The 13,022-nt window shown below is 54.2% G+C and overlaps 1 pseudogene; it reads right to left on the minus strand.

The window, feature by feature from the left end:
- Window positions 1-10,188: 10,188 nt before the first annotated feature.
- Window positions 10,189-10,842, minus strand: LOC144220361 (transmembrane protein 126A pseudogene; annotated as a pseudogene).
- Window positions 10,843-13,022: the final 2,180 nt, after the last annotated feature.

Below are 13,022 nucleotides of genomic sequence, written 5' to 3' on the forward strand. Positions count from 1 at the left end.
GGGCTCTGACGGCTGCAGCCCCAGCCACCACTTCACTTCACAGCCTGTAGACCCCGAGAGAGAGGCACCAGATTGGGCGGCACCTGATGCCTCACACACAGAAACTGCAAGGTAATACATGTCCGCTGCTCTTGGCCATGAAATTGTGATGTCACGTCCGCAGTAATAGGTAATCAACATCAGTAAACTCAAAGGGTCGTAATGTGGCGGGGATGTGAGGGAAGAACACATCACTGAGTAGTGTCAGCAACACAACCACAGAGAGAATGGAGATTTTAAATTAAAAAAAGATTATAACCAATTTTTGTCAATAAATTCAAAGCTTAGGGTGCCTGGGTGGCCCAGTCGGTTAAGTGTCCGACTTCGGCTCAGGTCATGATCTCAGTTTGTGGGTTCGAGCCCCGCATCGGGCTCTGTGCTGACAGCCAGCTCAGAGCCTGGAGCCTGTTTCCGATTCTGTGTCTCCCTCTCTCTCTGCCCCTCCCCTGCTCATGCTCTCTCTCTCTCTCAGAAATAAATGAAATAATAAATAAATAAATAAATAAATAAATTCAAAGCTTAAGTAAAAAAAGTCATATTTTATTAAAAATTAAACTTATCAGGGCGCCTGGGTGGCTCAGTCGGTTAAGCGTCCGACTTCCGCTCAGGTCATGATCTTGCAGTTCGTGGGTTCGAGCTCCACATCAGGCTCTGTGCTGACAGCTCCGAGCCTGGAACCTGCTTACGATTCTGTGTCTCCCTCTCTCCCTGCCCCTCCCCCACTCACACTCTGTCTCCCTCTCAAACATAAACATTAAAAAATTTTTTAATTAAACTTATCAAAATCACTCAAGAAAAAAACAGAATACCCAAACAGCTTGACAACCACAAAGAAACTGAATCCGTAGTTTGTAGGAGCACCGCACCCCCAAAACAGATGCAGACGGCTTCAAGAAAAGGTCCACCAAGTTTTTCAAGAAGAGGTCATCCAAACCTAATAAAAAGTGTTTTAGAGGATTAAGACTAGGAAAGCTATCCAGGTAATCTAGAGAGATCAAACCCAGAGACCATTAAAATGAAATTTAAAAAATAAATAGCCTAATAATATTTAGAAACAGAAATACAATGTTATAAAATATGAGCAAATTTAATCCATCAACATGCACAAAAATAATAATTATGCCAAATCAGGTTTATTCCAGGAATGCAAGAATGACTTGTCACTAGAAAACACATGACTCAGGGCGCCTGGGTGGCTCAGTTGGTTGAGCATCCGACTTTAGCTCAGGTCATGATCTCACGGTTCATGAGTTCGAGCCCCATATTGGGCTTGCTGCTGTCTGCACAGAGCCTGCTTCAGATGCTCTGTCTCCCTCTCTCCCTGCCCCTCCCCTGCTCATTCTCTCCCTCTCTCTTTCAAAAATAATAAACGTTAAAAAAAAAACAAACACATGAACATTTAACACATTATCAATGGAACTTGTCCACAGAATCATCACCGCATATACAAGAAAAAATACTTGATAAAATCTAGTGTACACTATTTTTTCATTGAGGTAAAATTGACATAAAACTTAACCATTTTAAAGCATACAGTTGAGTGGCTTCCAGTGTATATATATTCACTGTGTTGTGCAACCATCACTGCCAGATGATTCTAGATCATTTCATCCTCCCCCCAAAAGAGACCCCACACCCATATGGCAGCCACTCCCCATTTCTCCCCCCCTCAGACCCTGACATCCACTAGTTTGCTTTCTACCTCAGTGAATTTGCCTATACTGGACATTTCATATAAATTGAGTTATATAATTTGTGATTTTTGTATCTGATTTCTTTTGTTTGATACAATGTTTTCAAGGTTCATCCATGTCCCAGCATCTATCAGTTCTTCATTCTTTTTTGTGGCTGCGTAAAATGCCATTATATACATTTTGGTAGTCTGTTAACCCGCTGACAGACACACACTTCTTTGTTGCTTGTTTATTGGAGAGTCCAATCCACTTTCATTTAGTGTGATTATTGATAAGGAAGGACTAACTTCTGCCATTTTGCTACTTGTTTTCTATTTGTCTTACATCTTTTTTGGTCCTGGATCCCTCAATTACTGCGTCTTCTGCTTAGGCAGGTATTTTCTGGTGTAACATTTTTAGTTCCTTGTCATTTCTTTATATTGGTTATTTGCCTAATGCCTGCCGTGTGGATTACAAGTAACATCGTAATTCATGATGCCCATACATAGCCTCGTTCCCTCCTCCCATGTTGCTTCTGCTACAAATCACACTTGTACACACTGTGTGCCCACGGCCTGTTTACAATGATTGTTTTATGGGACAGTATTTCACAGCAATAGGAAATGAAAGAGGATTTAGAAACCAAAAGCACAATCAGACTAGCTTTTACATTTATTGTTCTTTACTTCTTTGTCTGGATTTGACTTACTGCCTAGTGTCCTTTCGTGTCAGCCTGAAGGGTTCTCCTTAGCATATGTGCCTGGCGGGTCTACTAGTGACAGAGTCTCTTGATTTTTGTTTATCCGAGAATGTCTTAACTTCTGCTTAAATTTGGAAGGATGGTTTTGCTGGCTGCTGAGTTCTTGGCTCTCAGTCCCTTGTTCCCGCACTTTGAGAGCATCACCCCACTGCTTCCTGGTGCCCATGACCTTTGGGGAAACATTGGCTGTCGCCCTACCCTGGAGCCCTTACAGATTCTCATGTATTCGGTGTTCAGCAGTTTATCACGTCTTGGTGTGGTTTTCCTCCGTGGAGTTTGTTAAGCTTCTTGGGTGGGTACATTCATGATTTTCATCAAATATGGACAGGTTTTGGTCATCATTTCTTCATATATTCTTTCTACCCCATCACCTCTCTCTTCTCCTTCTGCGACTCCCATTATGCCCCTCTCGGTTCACCTGGGGATGTTGCACAAGTCTCTCAGGCTCTGTTCATTTTTCTTTCTTCTTTTTTGCTTCTCAGGTTGTCTAATGCCTACTGCCCTGTATCCAAGTACGTGGAGTCTTTATGTCTGCCCAAATCTTCTGCTGAAACCCCTCTAGTGAACTTTTTTCATTTCAGTTATTGTACTTTTCAGCTCCAGAATTCCTATTTGGTTCCTTTTTAATAATTTCCATCGGCATTCTTCATTTTGTCGGACATTGTTTCCATGGTTTCCTTTGGTTATTTGTATGCGGTTTCTTTAGCTCTTTGAAGAGCTAGGCGTTTTCAGGGACAGTTTCTACACTTTTATTTTTGTCCTATGTGTGAACACATGCTCTCATTCATACGCATGCCACATAACCTCCACCGTGGTTGGGGACTGGGTGCTTTGGATGCTCTAGTGCCAGGCTCCTCTTCCCCAGGTGTCGCTGCTTCCCGCGGTTGCTGCCGTTTGTTCAGTAGCTTTTCTGAATGAGTTTTGCAAAGTCTGTGTCATCTGTCATGTGGCCATGAAGTCTTTGTTCAGCTGGCTAAGTGGTCAGTTAGTGACTTGACAGTTCCTTTAACAGTCTGGACCAAAATCCTCCCCTTAAACACAGAACCTCCAGTCCGTGGAGATGGGCTCTGTACGTGGACCGGGCCACACCCCCAACACACACCCACGCGGCTGAAGACTCTGCCTTGGCTTGCATTGCCATCTGCACAGATCCTGAAGGTCACCCAGGGCAAGAGGTGAGGCCACTCGGGGGCTCTGAGGATGTACCCACCCCGAGAGCACATGTGCAGCTCTAGACCCCAGAGGCGCCCACCCCTGCCTTTCGTCCCCAGCCTTTTCGTGTGTCTGCTGTTTGCTCCAGGCAACGGCCTTTACGTGTTTTGGCAGAACTCGCCCCCCCCGGCGAGTTCCTAGCTGGGGGAAATAAAGGCAAGGCTTTTTTGCAACAGTCCTTCAGGGAGCCACCAGGTCGGAACAAAGAATGACAATTCGGGCACCCACACCTGGTCTGTGGGCTGCTGTTTTCACAACTGACAACCAAGTAAGGGCTGGGGGACCGGCCAAGGGCAAGTGCAAATGCCCAAAACCCGCAGACCACAATTGAGCTGCCTTTTCTCAATCAGACGGTAACCTGTTGCTATAAATTTTTGACCATTTTCCAGAGTTTCAATAAAGTGGATTCTGATATATTTTTCCCAGTTTATTTGCTGGTCTGTGAAGTTCCTTACTCCATCATTTTTCACTGACATCGCTGCCTCAAAAACATTTTTATGAAACCCCATCAGAACACTGTAAGTAGAAGGAAAATTCCTTAACTTTATGATAAAGAATATCAGTCAAAGGCCGGCAGTAGGCACCAGAAATCACGGTGTGGTGATGGCTGCGCTCCGCTGTGAGCAAACTCAGGGCCACACACCTGTGCACTGGAAGTGTGGTGCAGTCGCCTTACATTGTGTCTACTTTCCTGCACATACAGCCACCTGGATCCGGTCGCCATTTTAAAAAAGCCAAGCATTGATGGGCATGGAGGAGGGCACTTGCAGGGATGAGCACTGGGTGTTATATGGAAACCAACTTGACAATAAACTATTTGTAAAAAATAAAATAAATTAAGTAAATAAATAAATAAATAGTCAAGCATTGTGAACATTTAACGTCGAGAACAACACACCCATGTCCGCCACAGCGTTGTGCCGGGGGCTGCGCCAAAGTGGCACAAGTCACAGAGACTGAAAGAGAGTAGCGAAGCTGACTGCAGGTCCCCTGAAAACCTACACGAGAAATCAGGAGGGTCTGCGGACTACATATTGGCACCAATGAGGCATCTTTAAAAACCCAAATGTAAAACCCGGGGGACAGCTGGACGAGCCAGGCTCCTGGAAAGAAACCCCACGCAGGACCCGTGCAATGACCCTATCTGGTCCCCCTCCCCTTCCGTCACAGGGAGGATCACGCTCCCACCAACCCCTCGTGTTGGGGCCGGCCAGAGAGAGAAGTCCTGGCCAGAGAACTGGACGCGGGTGATGTGTCACTTCTGAGGCAGGACACGGAGCTGCCGGCTCAGTTCCTCCAGCGCTCTCCTCCGCTGAAGTGGTCCTGGGGCTTTCAGAGTGGTAGTGGGTTGGGGCCGCCACACTGCACGTCCCCACCTCCGTCCCTGTGCATGTGCCCCGTGGAGTCCCCTCTCCCCGAGCACAAGGGGGAACTTGAGATATGTATTAACCAGTAGAACATGCAAACCCGATGAGATGTCACTTCCACAGCTATCATCTTCATGAGATTTTAATGCCCACCCAGCAAAGCGACTCTCCCCCTTGCTGGCTCTGGGATGATCCGTGTGGTGGGTCGCTGACGGTGGCCTCCCCCCGATGGCCAGCAGAAGCTGAGGCCTACGGTCGAGCCATGCAAGGGGCAGGTGCGCTTGGAAGCAGACCCTTTCCGGGCCATCCTCAGAGGAGAGCACACCTGAGCCACAGAAACTGTCAGAACCACGTGCCGAGATAAGCGTTGTTTCAAGTCCCTGAGTCTGGTAGTAATATTGTCACACGCCATAAGTAGACACAGTGGTGACAGACGGGACGCTGGCCCCCAGGACACGGGGGTGAGGGCTGCAGGCAAAACCACAAGAGACCCGGCCTGCAGTTTTGAGCCACGGCTGTTCAGGGCTTTGGTGACCACAACGTAACCTGGCCTATTGTCGGTGATCATTTTCCAATGATAAATGACCTTCAACACACAGACAGCATGTGGGGACGGGGACAGGGATGGGGATGGGAAGGGTGACCAGCCAGGGGCACAAAAGAGCCAAACCAACTACCAAGCAGCACCAGGTGGTGACACCAGGTGGTGACAGCCACCTGAGAAAGACGAAGGGGAGGTGCTGAGAGAGAAGCAACGACAGCGACAGCGGAAGAGCCCTGAATGAGGGGAGCGTGGGGCTTCGCACACGTGGAGGAAGAGCCAGGGAAGGGCTCCCCGCACCGCGGGGGTGCGACCTGTCCCCGCCTCCTTTCCTCTATCTCCGCTTGTGCCGCACAGGCAGGGGGCCTTTCTCCATCTTGTCAACAGGGGCGAGGCACAGCCGGTGATGACAGGAGCCTCACTCATCGGAGCTTGCTTCCAGAAGGCATCCTCGGGGTGCTCTGTCCTCTGCGTGTNTGCACAGGCAGGGGGCCTTTCTCCATCTTGTCAACAGGGGCGATGACAGGAGCCTCACTCATCGGAGCTTGCTTCCAGAAGGCATCCTCGGGGTGCTCTGTCCTCTGCGTGTCCCCATGCCACCGTGAGGTCCTTAAAAACAGGCTCCCTCCCAGCCCTGTCCCCATGCCCAGCTGCAAGGTTTGTGCGCTTGATCTCCCCCTTTCCTTCCCAGATGATGATGGACATTTCCAGCAGCACACCTGCATCCATCTCCTTGAGTGTCTATGCAGGACCCCGGGGCACCTGTGGAGCACCCGGGGCTGGGGGTCCCCAAGCCCGGCTCGCCAGCCAGGTGCTCGAGGCCAGGGAGTGGCAGTTGTGGAGAAAATGTGGTCTCTTCACCCTGAGCGGCGTCTCAACAGGGCAGTGACACACTCGGGAGTGTGCAGGGCAGGGAGGGCTGCGGCGGGGAGGGTCGACCGCACCGAGGTCCCAAAGAGCAGCAAGAGGCCTCAGGGCCAGACACAGAAAGGCCTGTAATGCCAAGGAGAGCCCCGCCTACGCCCTTCAATGACCGACCCCGGGCGGCCCCTCTCCCGCGCTCTGGTCGGTCCTGGCTGCGCCCCAGGGTTCCAGCTCTAGCCCCCAGTCTTCCCGGTGACCCCCGGCCTCTCTCGGGGACAGCCTCTGCTCACACCAGCAGCATCTGGGAACCACCTACCAACCCGACGTCCACCCCCCCCCTTGCTGTGGTCAAGCCACCGGGGGCCGAGCTCCGATCCCTGACCTACATCTCCTCAGGCCGTGCCCACAGTCTGTCCCCTTGGCGACCCTGTCCGCTGGCCGCCCGGACAACCTCGCCCGCGGGCTCCAGCCCCCCACAGGATCTCCACCTGCTCCTCTCGAGGGGGAAAGGGCTTCTCCAGCCGGTGGCCGGGAAGCGTGGCAGGCAGGGGTGCATGCTGCGAGCCCCTGCTGGACACCGGACCACAAGCTCTTTCATCCACCACCTCCAAGAATGTCCCAAGTGGGAGAATGTCCTCCAGCCACCGGCAAGGACAGGCGCCAAGGGAGCTGGGTGTTCCTGGTGTACCTGCCTCCCAGCTGTGATGGTCAGAAGGCGACAGTGCTCTTCAGGCNTTCCTGGTGGCCGCGGCCGCCTGCCTGAGACTACGCGGGGGGAAGGGGCCTCTGCTTGGCGCTGCCTGGGCGGACACAGGGGCACAAATGCCGGCGGTTACTTCCAGGCAGCTCAGCGTGGTGGGGCAGGGCGACAGGGCTCTGGCGTGATGGCAATCGTGGGGGGCAGTGAAGTCAGGGAGTCTCAGCTAGTGGGGGGCCGGGAGGGCACGAGCAGACAACACTCCGGGGACGGAGGGGCACGGGCAGAGTGGCCTGAGGACACGGGCCAGCTCTGGGAACTGGGGAAGTCCGTGCAGCCGAAGAGGAGCAGCTGGAGAAGCGTCAGCGCCGGCGGACGAGGAGCCCCACTCCCGGGTGGGCGGCGGCCGGGGGGGGGGGCAGGTGCCGGGACCGCTTCCGGGGAGGCGGCATCAGGTGGGGATCAGTGAATCTGCACTGAACAAATACCAACGTAGGGACGGGGAAGCAGATGACATTCTCTCTCATGTGAACAAGGGTGGATTCCCCGCGACAAGGCCAGGGCTTTGTATCCACCTTTCTGCCTCCTGGCCTTCGGGGGCCTCACCCCCATCCCTTCAGAAATCCCACGCAGCCCTTCTTCCCAAGCCGGAGTCGCAGCAACACGGGGCGAGGAAGCCGAAAACCGCCCCCGGCGGACGGGGGCGTGGCTCTGAGGGAGAGGAGACCCGGGACACACCCGGGTGAGATGCTGAGGTTCAAGCACGGAACGGGCCCACGAGGGTGACCTCGGCTTCCTGTGACGGGGTCGGGGNGCGGGTTCTCGCAGCCGCGGCCAGGGCGAAGCGCCCGGACTGCCTCCTACAGGCCGCCTTCCTTGGGTGAAGAAGTACGACCTCTCAGACACCACCGCTGACCAGACCTGGGAAGACCCCGGCCCCAACTCCAGCCCTTTTCATGATGCTGCCCCACCTGCGTCAACTTCGAAAATGAAACTTCCAGGGTTTTCCCCAGCAAAACTGGCTTTATACGGGACCAGCAGAGGCCAACGCAGGAGGNGAATACAGCTATGGTAAAGAACTACAGACAAGCCCAAGGAACAAAGGTGATGAAGTCTCTTATAGAGGAAGGGGGAGGTGGGGCTGTGAAGGCTGTTGTAAGCAAAAAGTCCATTGGGGGAAACTCTGAGCTGGAAGTGTAGTGCCTTCTCATTGGTTGGGCTGTGGGGCGTTCTCCTTGGATGGACTATGACAGTCTCCCATTGGCTGGGCTATGGCAGTCTCTTATTGGTTGAGACTCTGATAGTCTCCTATTGGCTGGACTGTTGCTGGGGGAGGAGGAAACCTTCCTCCCTCCTGCAGGGCTAGTAAAGTAGGAGCTACGGTGGAATCCAGCTGCAAGGTGCGTCCCTTCCGGGTGGGTCTGCAATCGCCCGGGAGCGGCAGGGCTGAGCGCTCCCCCTGCTGGCCACCCGACTCCATGCGGCTTCCTCTTCTTAATTTTCAGTGGGCAAGTCCCTGCCACCCCCACCCCCCGACCCCCGTTGCTCACTGTGAAATGAAGGCTCTGCCATGGAGAGGTGGGGGTGGTGCTGCCGGGAGGGAGGGCAGTGCGGGGCCCACGCCCAGTTGGTAGGGGGTCCAGGACGGCGTCCGGGCGGTGAGGGACGGAGCGCCTGGGCGACAGCTGCCCGGCAGCTGGGCCTCCCCGACGAGACCCAGTGAGAGGCCCCTGGTGGTTGTGGGGGTGCAGGGGCGACATCAGGAGGAGGCGAGCGAAGCCCCNAGCTGGGAGCAGGGCCCTGAGGACCGGGGCACGGGGACCCTCGGCCGGCCCCGCAGAGCCCTTCCTGACTTCCAAGGCCACAGCCTGGCTCAGCACAGGGCGAACGAGTCCCCTAGACAGCGCCACCCAGAGCAGCACAGGGTGACGAGCCCCGCCGTCGCCCACCTAATCAGGAGCCCTCCGGCTGGAAGCCCTCGGACCCCGCCCAGCCCTGGGAGAACAGGCCTCCGGGACCCCAGCTGGCCAGGAGCGCTGCCATCCAGCTTCGCTCAGCCCAGACCAGTGTCGTGGTAACTGCTGACCGGGAGCCCTCTGGCCAGGAGTCTCCAACACAGCTCGGTTCTGGGAAGGTGAGGCAGCCAAGCCCAGCACAGAGTAAGTGGGTCCCTGGAAACTCAGCCCATGGGGCCGACCCAGCCCAGCGCAGGACGAAGGCATCCCCGGGACACATGGCGGCTGGAGCCCTCTGAGAACAGCCCAGACCCTTTACTGACCAGGAATTTGACCCAGCATAGCACAGGCCAAAGATTCCCCTGGACGCCTGGCCACCCAGGAGCCCCTCAACACGGCTCAGTACAGGCCGGAGGGGGAGTCCCCTGGACATCTGTCTTCCCGAGGAGGAGCCAGGGCAGGGGTTCTCTGTGAAGGCAGCCTCTGCTGGAGGCTGGCTCCCAGGTGTCACGCGATCGTGGCCGGATGCCATTGGAGCCCTTTCAAGTGCGGTCCCACGTTGGGTTGCTGTGTGCACATGCTGGTGGACATGTGGCCCGTAGTCCTCCAGCCTGGGACCGACTTCAGCCTGGTGTCCTGGTGCCGTGCCATTTGGGGAGCCTTTATCTTTTGGGGAGTTTCTTCAGAGGAAGCAAAGGATACCATGCTGTAAACCAAGACACTGATCAGCAATGGAAGAGCTGTCCCTGGGAGTGAAACTCGTTGATACATCTTTGACCAATTTTGGAAAAAAACTTGAATTTATGAAAGTAGCTTTAAAACAGTTTTTTTTTTTAATGTTTGTTTATTTTTGAGAGAGACAGACTGCGAGCCAGGAGGGGCAGAGAGAGAGAAACACTCACAGGATCTGAAGCAGGCTCCAGGCTCTGAGCTGTCAGCAGAGAGCCAGATGTGGGGCTCAGACTCATGAACCTTGAGAGCATGACCGACTGAGCCACCCAGGCGCCCCAGAAAGCAGCTTTTACTTATTTATTTTTCATACATTACAGTTTTATTTTTGTGTACAAAGTTGTTTAACAATCACTGAATTTCTAGGCCAGGTTCAGGTAACTGAAGAGCCTTCATAACTAATTTATATTGTCTAGAGCCAAGGTATGCTGCCAACATGGTCTGGAGCAAAATGGGAAATAACATCTCTCTAAAGACAGGCTTAGAAATTCTAGTCCAGTAAGTTAAGATGTTTCCTATTTCTGGTAGCAGGGCTGACTCATACCTGGCTGCTAGGCCACCATTCACAGGTATAGCCAAGAAAATGGGGTACAGACCACCAAAAACAAGACCAACCAATCCACCCCATGTTATGGTGCAGCTGTCACAATTCAGATCACCTGTATTCAAAGGTAAATTTACAAAACCTTTGTCAGACGCAAGCGCAGTCAAAAACGGATCACTGCCATTGGTAAGCCAGCAGCTATACGAGCCTGTGTCACATTTAAGATGCGGCAAAAAAGACTATTTGCTATTAGACCACAGAGAGCAGCGTTAAGCTCAATATATGCTGATCCATGTCCGTCCAGATTCCCTTCTGCTTCTGGGAGTTGGTTAATTTTTCTGGTTATGATATTGAAAATTAAGTCTTCCTTGACAGTATCATCTGGTTCATGATTTTCCATCTTGAGCCTTATGCTCTGCTCACAGCAGTCAGTGCCTCCACCGTTTCTCCTCGGCATGTCGGGGTTCTCTCCAACTTTTGCCCATCTAGCCTGAACGCAGCCATCTTTCAGAAAGCAGCTTTCAAAACAAGCAGGGAAAGGAAGAGCTATCTCTTTAAGAAGGAGTCTAAGCTGGAGGTTTCACTTCTCATGTGTGAAGAGGAAAATCAAATCGAGAAATCTGCTTTGTCACTTGCTGTCCCAAGGAGGACACCGCCTTGCCCAGGCCTCCTCGGACACGGCAGGAGATGAGGGAGATGAGGAAAGGGGCTGGGAGCGAGCTGTGGAGACCCGGGCCCTGAGCTTGGAGGAGGAGCCTGGCTGAGCCCCTGGAGGGAGGATGGGGTCTTAGAAGGCCAGGCCACGCGGTGGGGGCCGAGGCAGGCGCGGCGCCGGGAGCTGACCGCTTCTTTGGCAACACGCTGGGCTTTCTGGAAATTTTGCCTTCCATGGAGCATTTTCAAAGGGGTGACGCCCCTGCCTGTCCCCACCCAGGAAGGCATAGAGGGGGTTGGGGCAGGGCGGGGGCCACCTCTGGGTGTGGGGGTGGCATGAGTTTCAGAATGTATATGACTTTTAAATAAATAGTTTGACATAATCATTTCAAAAAAATTTTTTTTACTGTTTTATTTATTTCCGAGAGAGAGAGAGAGAGAGAGAGACAGCATGAGCAGGGGAGGGGCAGAGAGAGAGGGAGTCACAGACTGAAACAGGCTCCAGGCTCTGAGCTGGCAGTCAGCACAGAGCCCGACGCGGGGCTCGAACCCACGAACCGCGAGATCATGACCTGAGCCGAAGTTGGACGCTTAACCGACTGAGCCACCCAGGCGCCCCTGTCATAATCATTTCAAAATAATTTAAGATAAGCAGTCCTGGGATGCCCCGGACTGCGGTCTCCACCACTCCTCATGCGTCCCTGCCTTCTCTGGATGGGGGACAGAGGCTTCTGCGGCTCTGAGGAAGTCTCAGGAGCTGACGCTGAGCACAAGCTATCTGTCCCGACGACACTTTCACACCTACTGACTTCTGTGGAACCCAGGCTGCCGCCGAGGTCAGCACCATCCTGGTAGAAAAGAAAAGAAAAGCAGGTATTTCTGTGTAAACCGTTACTTGCCCAAGACCTGGCTGGATCATGGTAAAACTTGGGTTTGGATCCAGACGTTATGGCTCCAGACTCTGGCCGCAACTGCAGGTGCCCCTCAACTGCCAGGGCCCCTCCCACCTCTGGGTGAGGGGGTGTGGGCTCGGGGCAGCAGGCAGACACAGCAGTGGGGGGCCGGAGGGTGGGCTCTGCCCTGACCAAGGAGGCGCTGCAGGAGACCCGTGGGATTCACGCTGGCTGCTCTAGGTGTAGGGGCGGGTGGGCAGAGTAAGGCAGGGCAGGGGACCCGTGGGGATGGGTGCGTCTTGGAGACTGCAGGCTGTCTGTGGGCATGGAAGATGGTCCCTCTTAGTCCCGGGAGGTGCAGGGGGAGCTCGGGACGTGCGGGCTCTCACCGAGGCGGAGGGGGAGAGCCCAGCGCCGTGGCCTCTGGGCACCGTGCCCCTGGCTGGAGCTGGAGGCAGTTGCTCGTGGTGCCCAGGCATGAGCTGACGGCAGCCACGAGGGGGCCGGCTCTGGGGCAAGGTGATCTCGAGAGGGACGTGGGAGGGGGGAGGCTGGCATCTCTAAGACGGATGGTGTCTGAGCTGGTTCAGGGGCTGCTGGCTCGGGAGCCAGTGGGGAGGCTGGTGGAGTCCGGGGCCCTCTGCCCTGACAACAGACAGCGGCGGGGCACCCGGTCTGGGGTGCGGCCTCTGCCTCCCACCCAGCGCTCTCTGCCCACGGGCCACGGCCCGGCGCCAGACCTCTCCTCCCCTTGGGTCCTGGGGTGGGGAAGCTCCGGGCTCCAGGGAGCGCGGCGGGACTGCTCGCTTTAGGGAACTCTCCTGGGGTGTGTTGACAGGCACGCAACTAGTGTATATATTTTGATGTATTTACAGAGTCGCAGGAAGCTGCAGAAAGTACAGAAAGTTCCCCTCAGGAAGGCATCCTTCATCCACTTTGCCGCAGCGTAACATCTCACAGCAGACCGATATTAATGCAAGAAAGGCAACGTTGGTGCAATGGGCGTATCTGGCTCTGTTCGTTTATCGTGTACACTCAGGTAGCCAACGACACAATCCAGGGGCGGGCTGCTCCATCGGCACAGAGATCTCCCT

Source organism: Crocuta crocuta, unplaced genomic scaffold (assembly GCF_008692635.1).
Source record: "Crocuta crocuta isolate KB4526 unplaced genomic scaffold, BGI_CrCroc_1.0 scaffold179, whole genome shotgun sequence".
Lineage (NCBI taxonomy): Eukaryota > Metazoa > Chordata > Mammalia > Carnivora > Hyaenidae > Crocuta > Crocuta crocuta.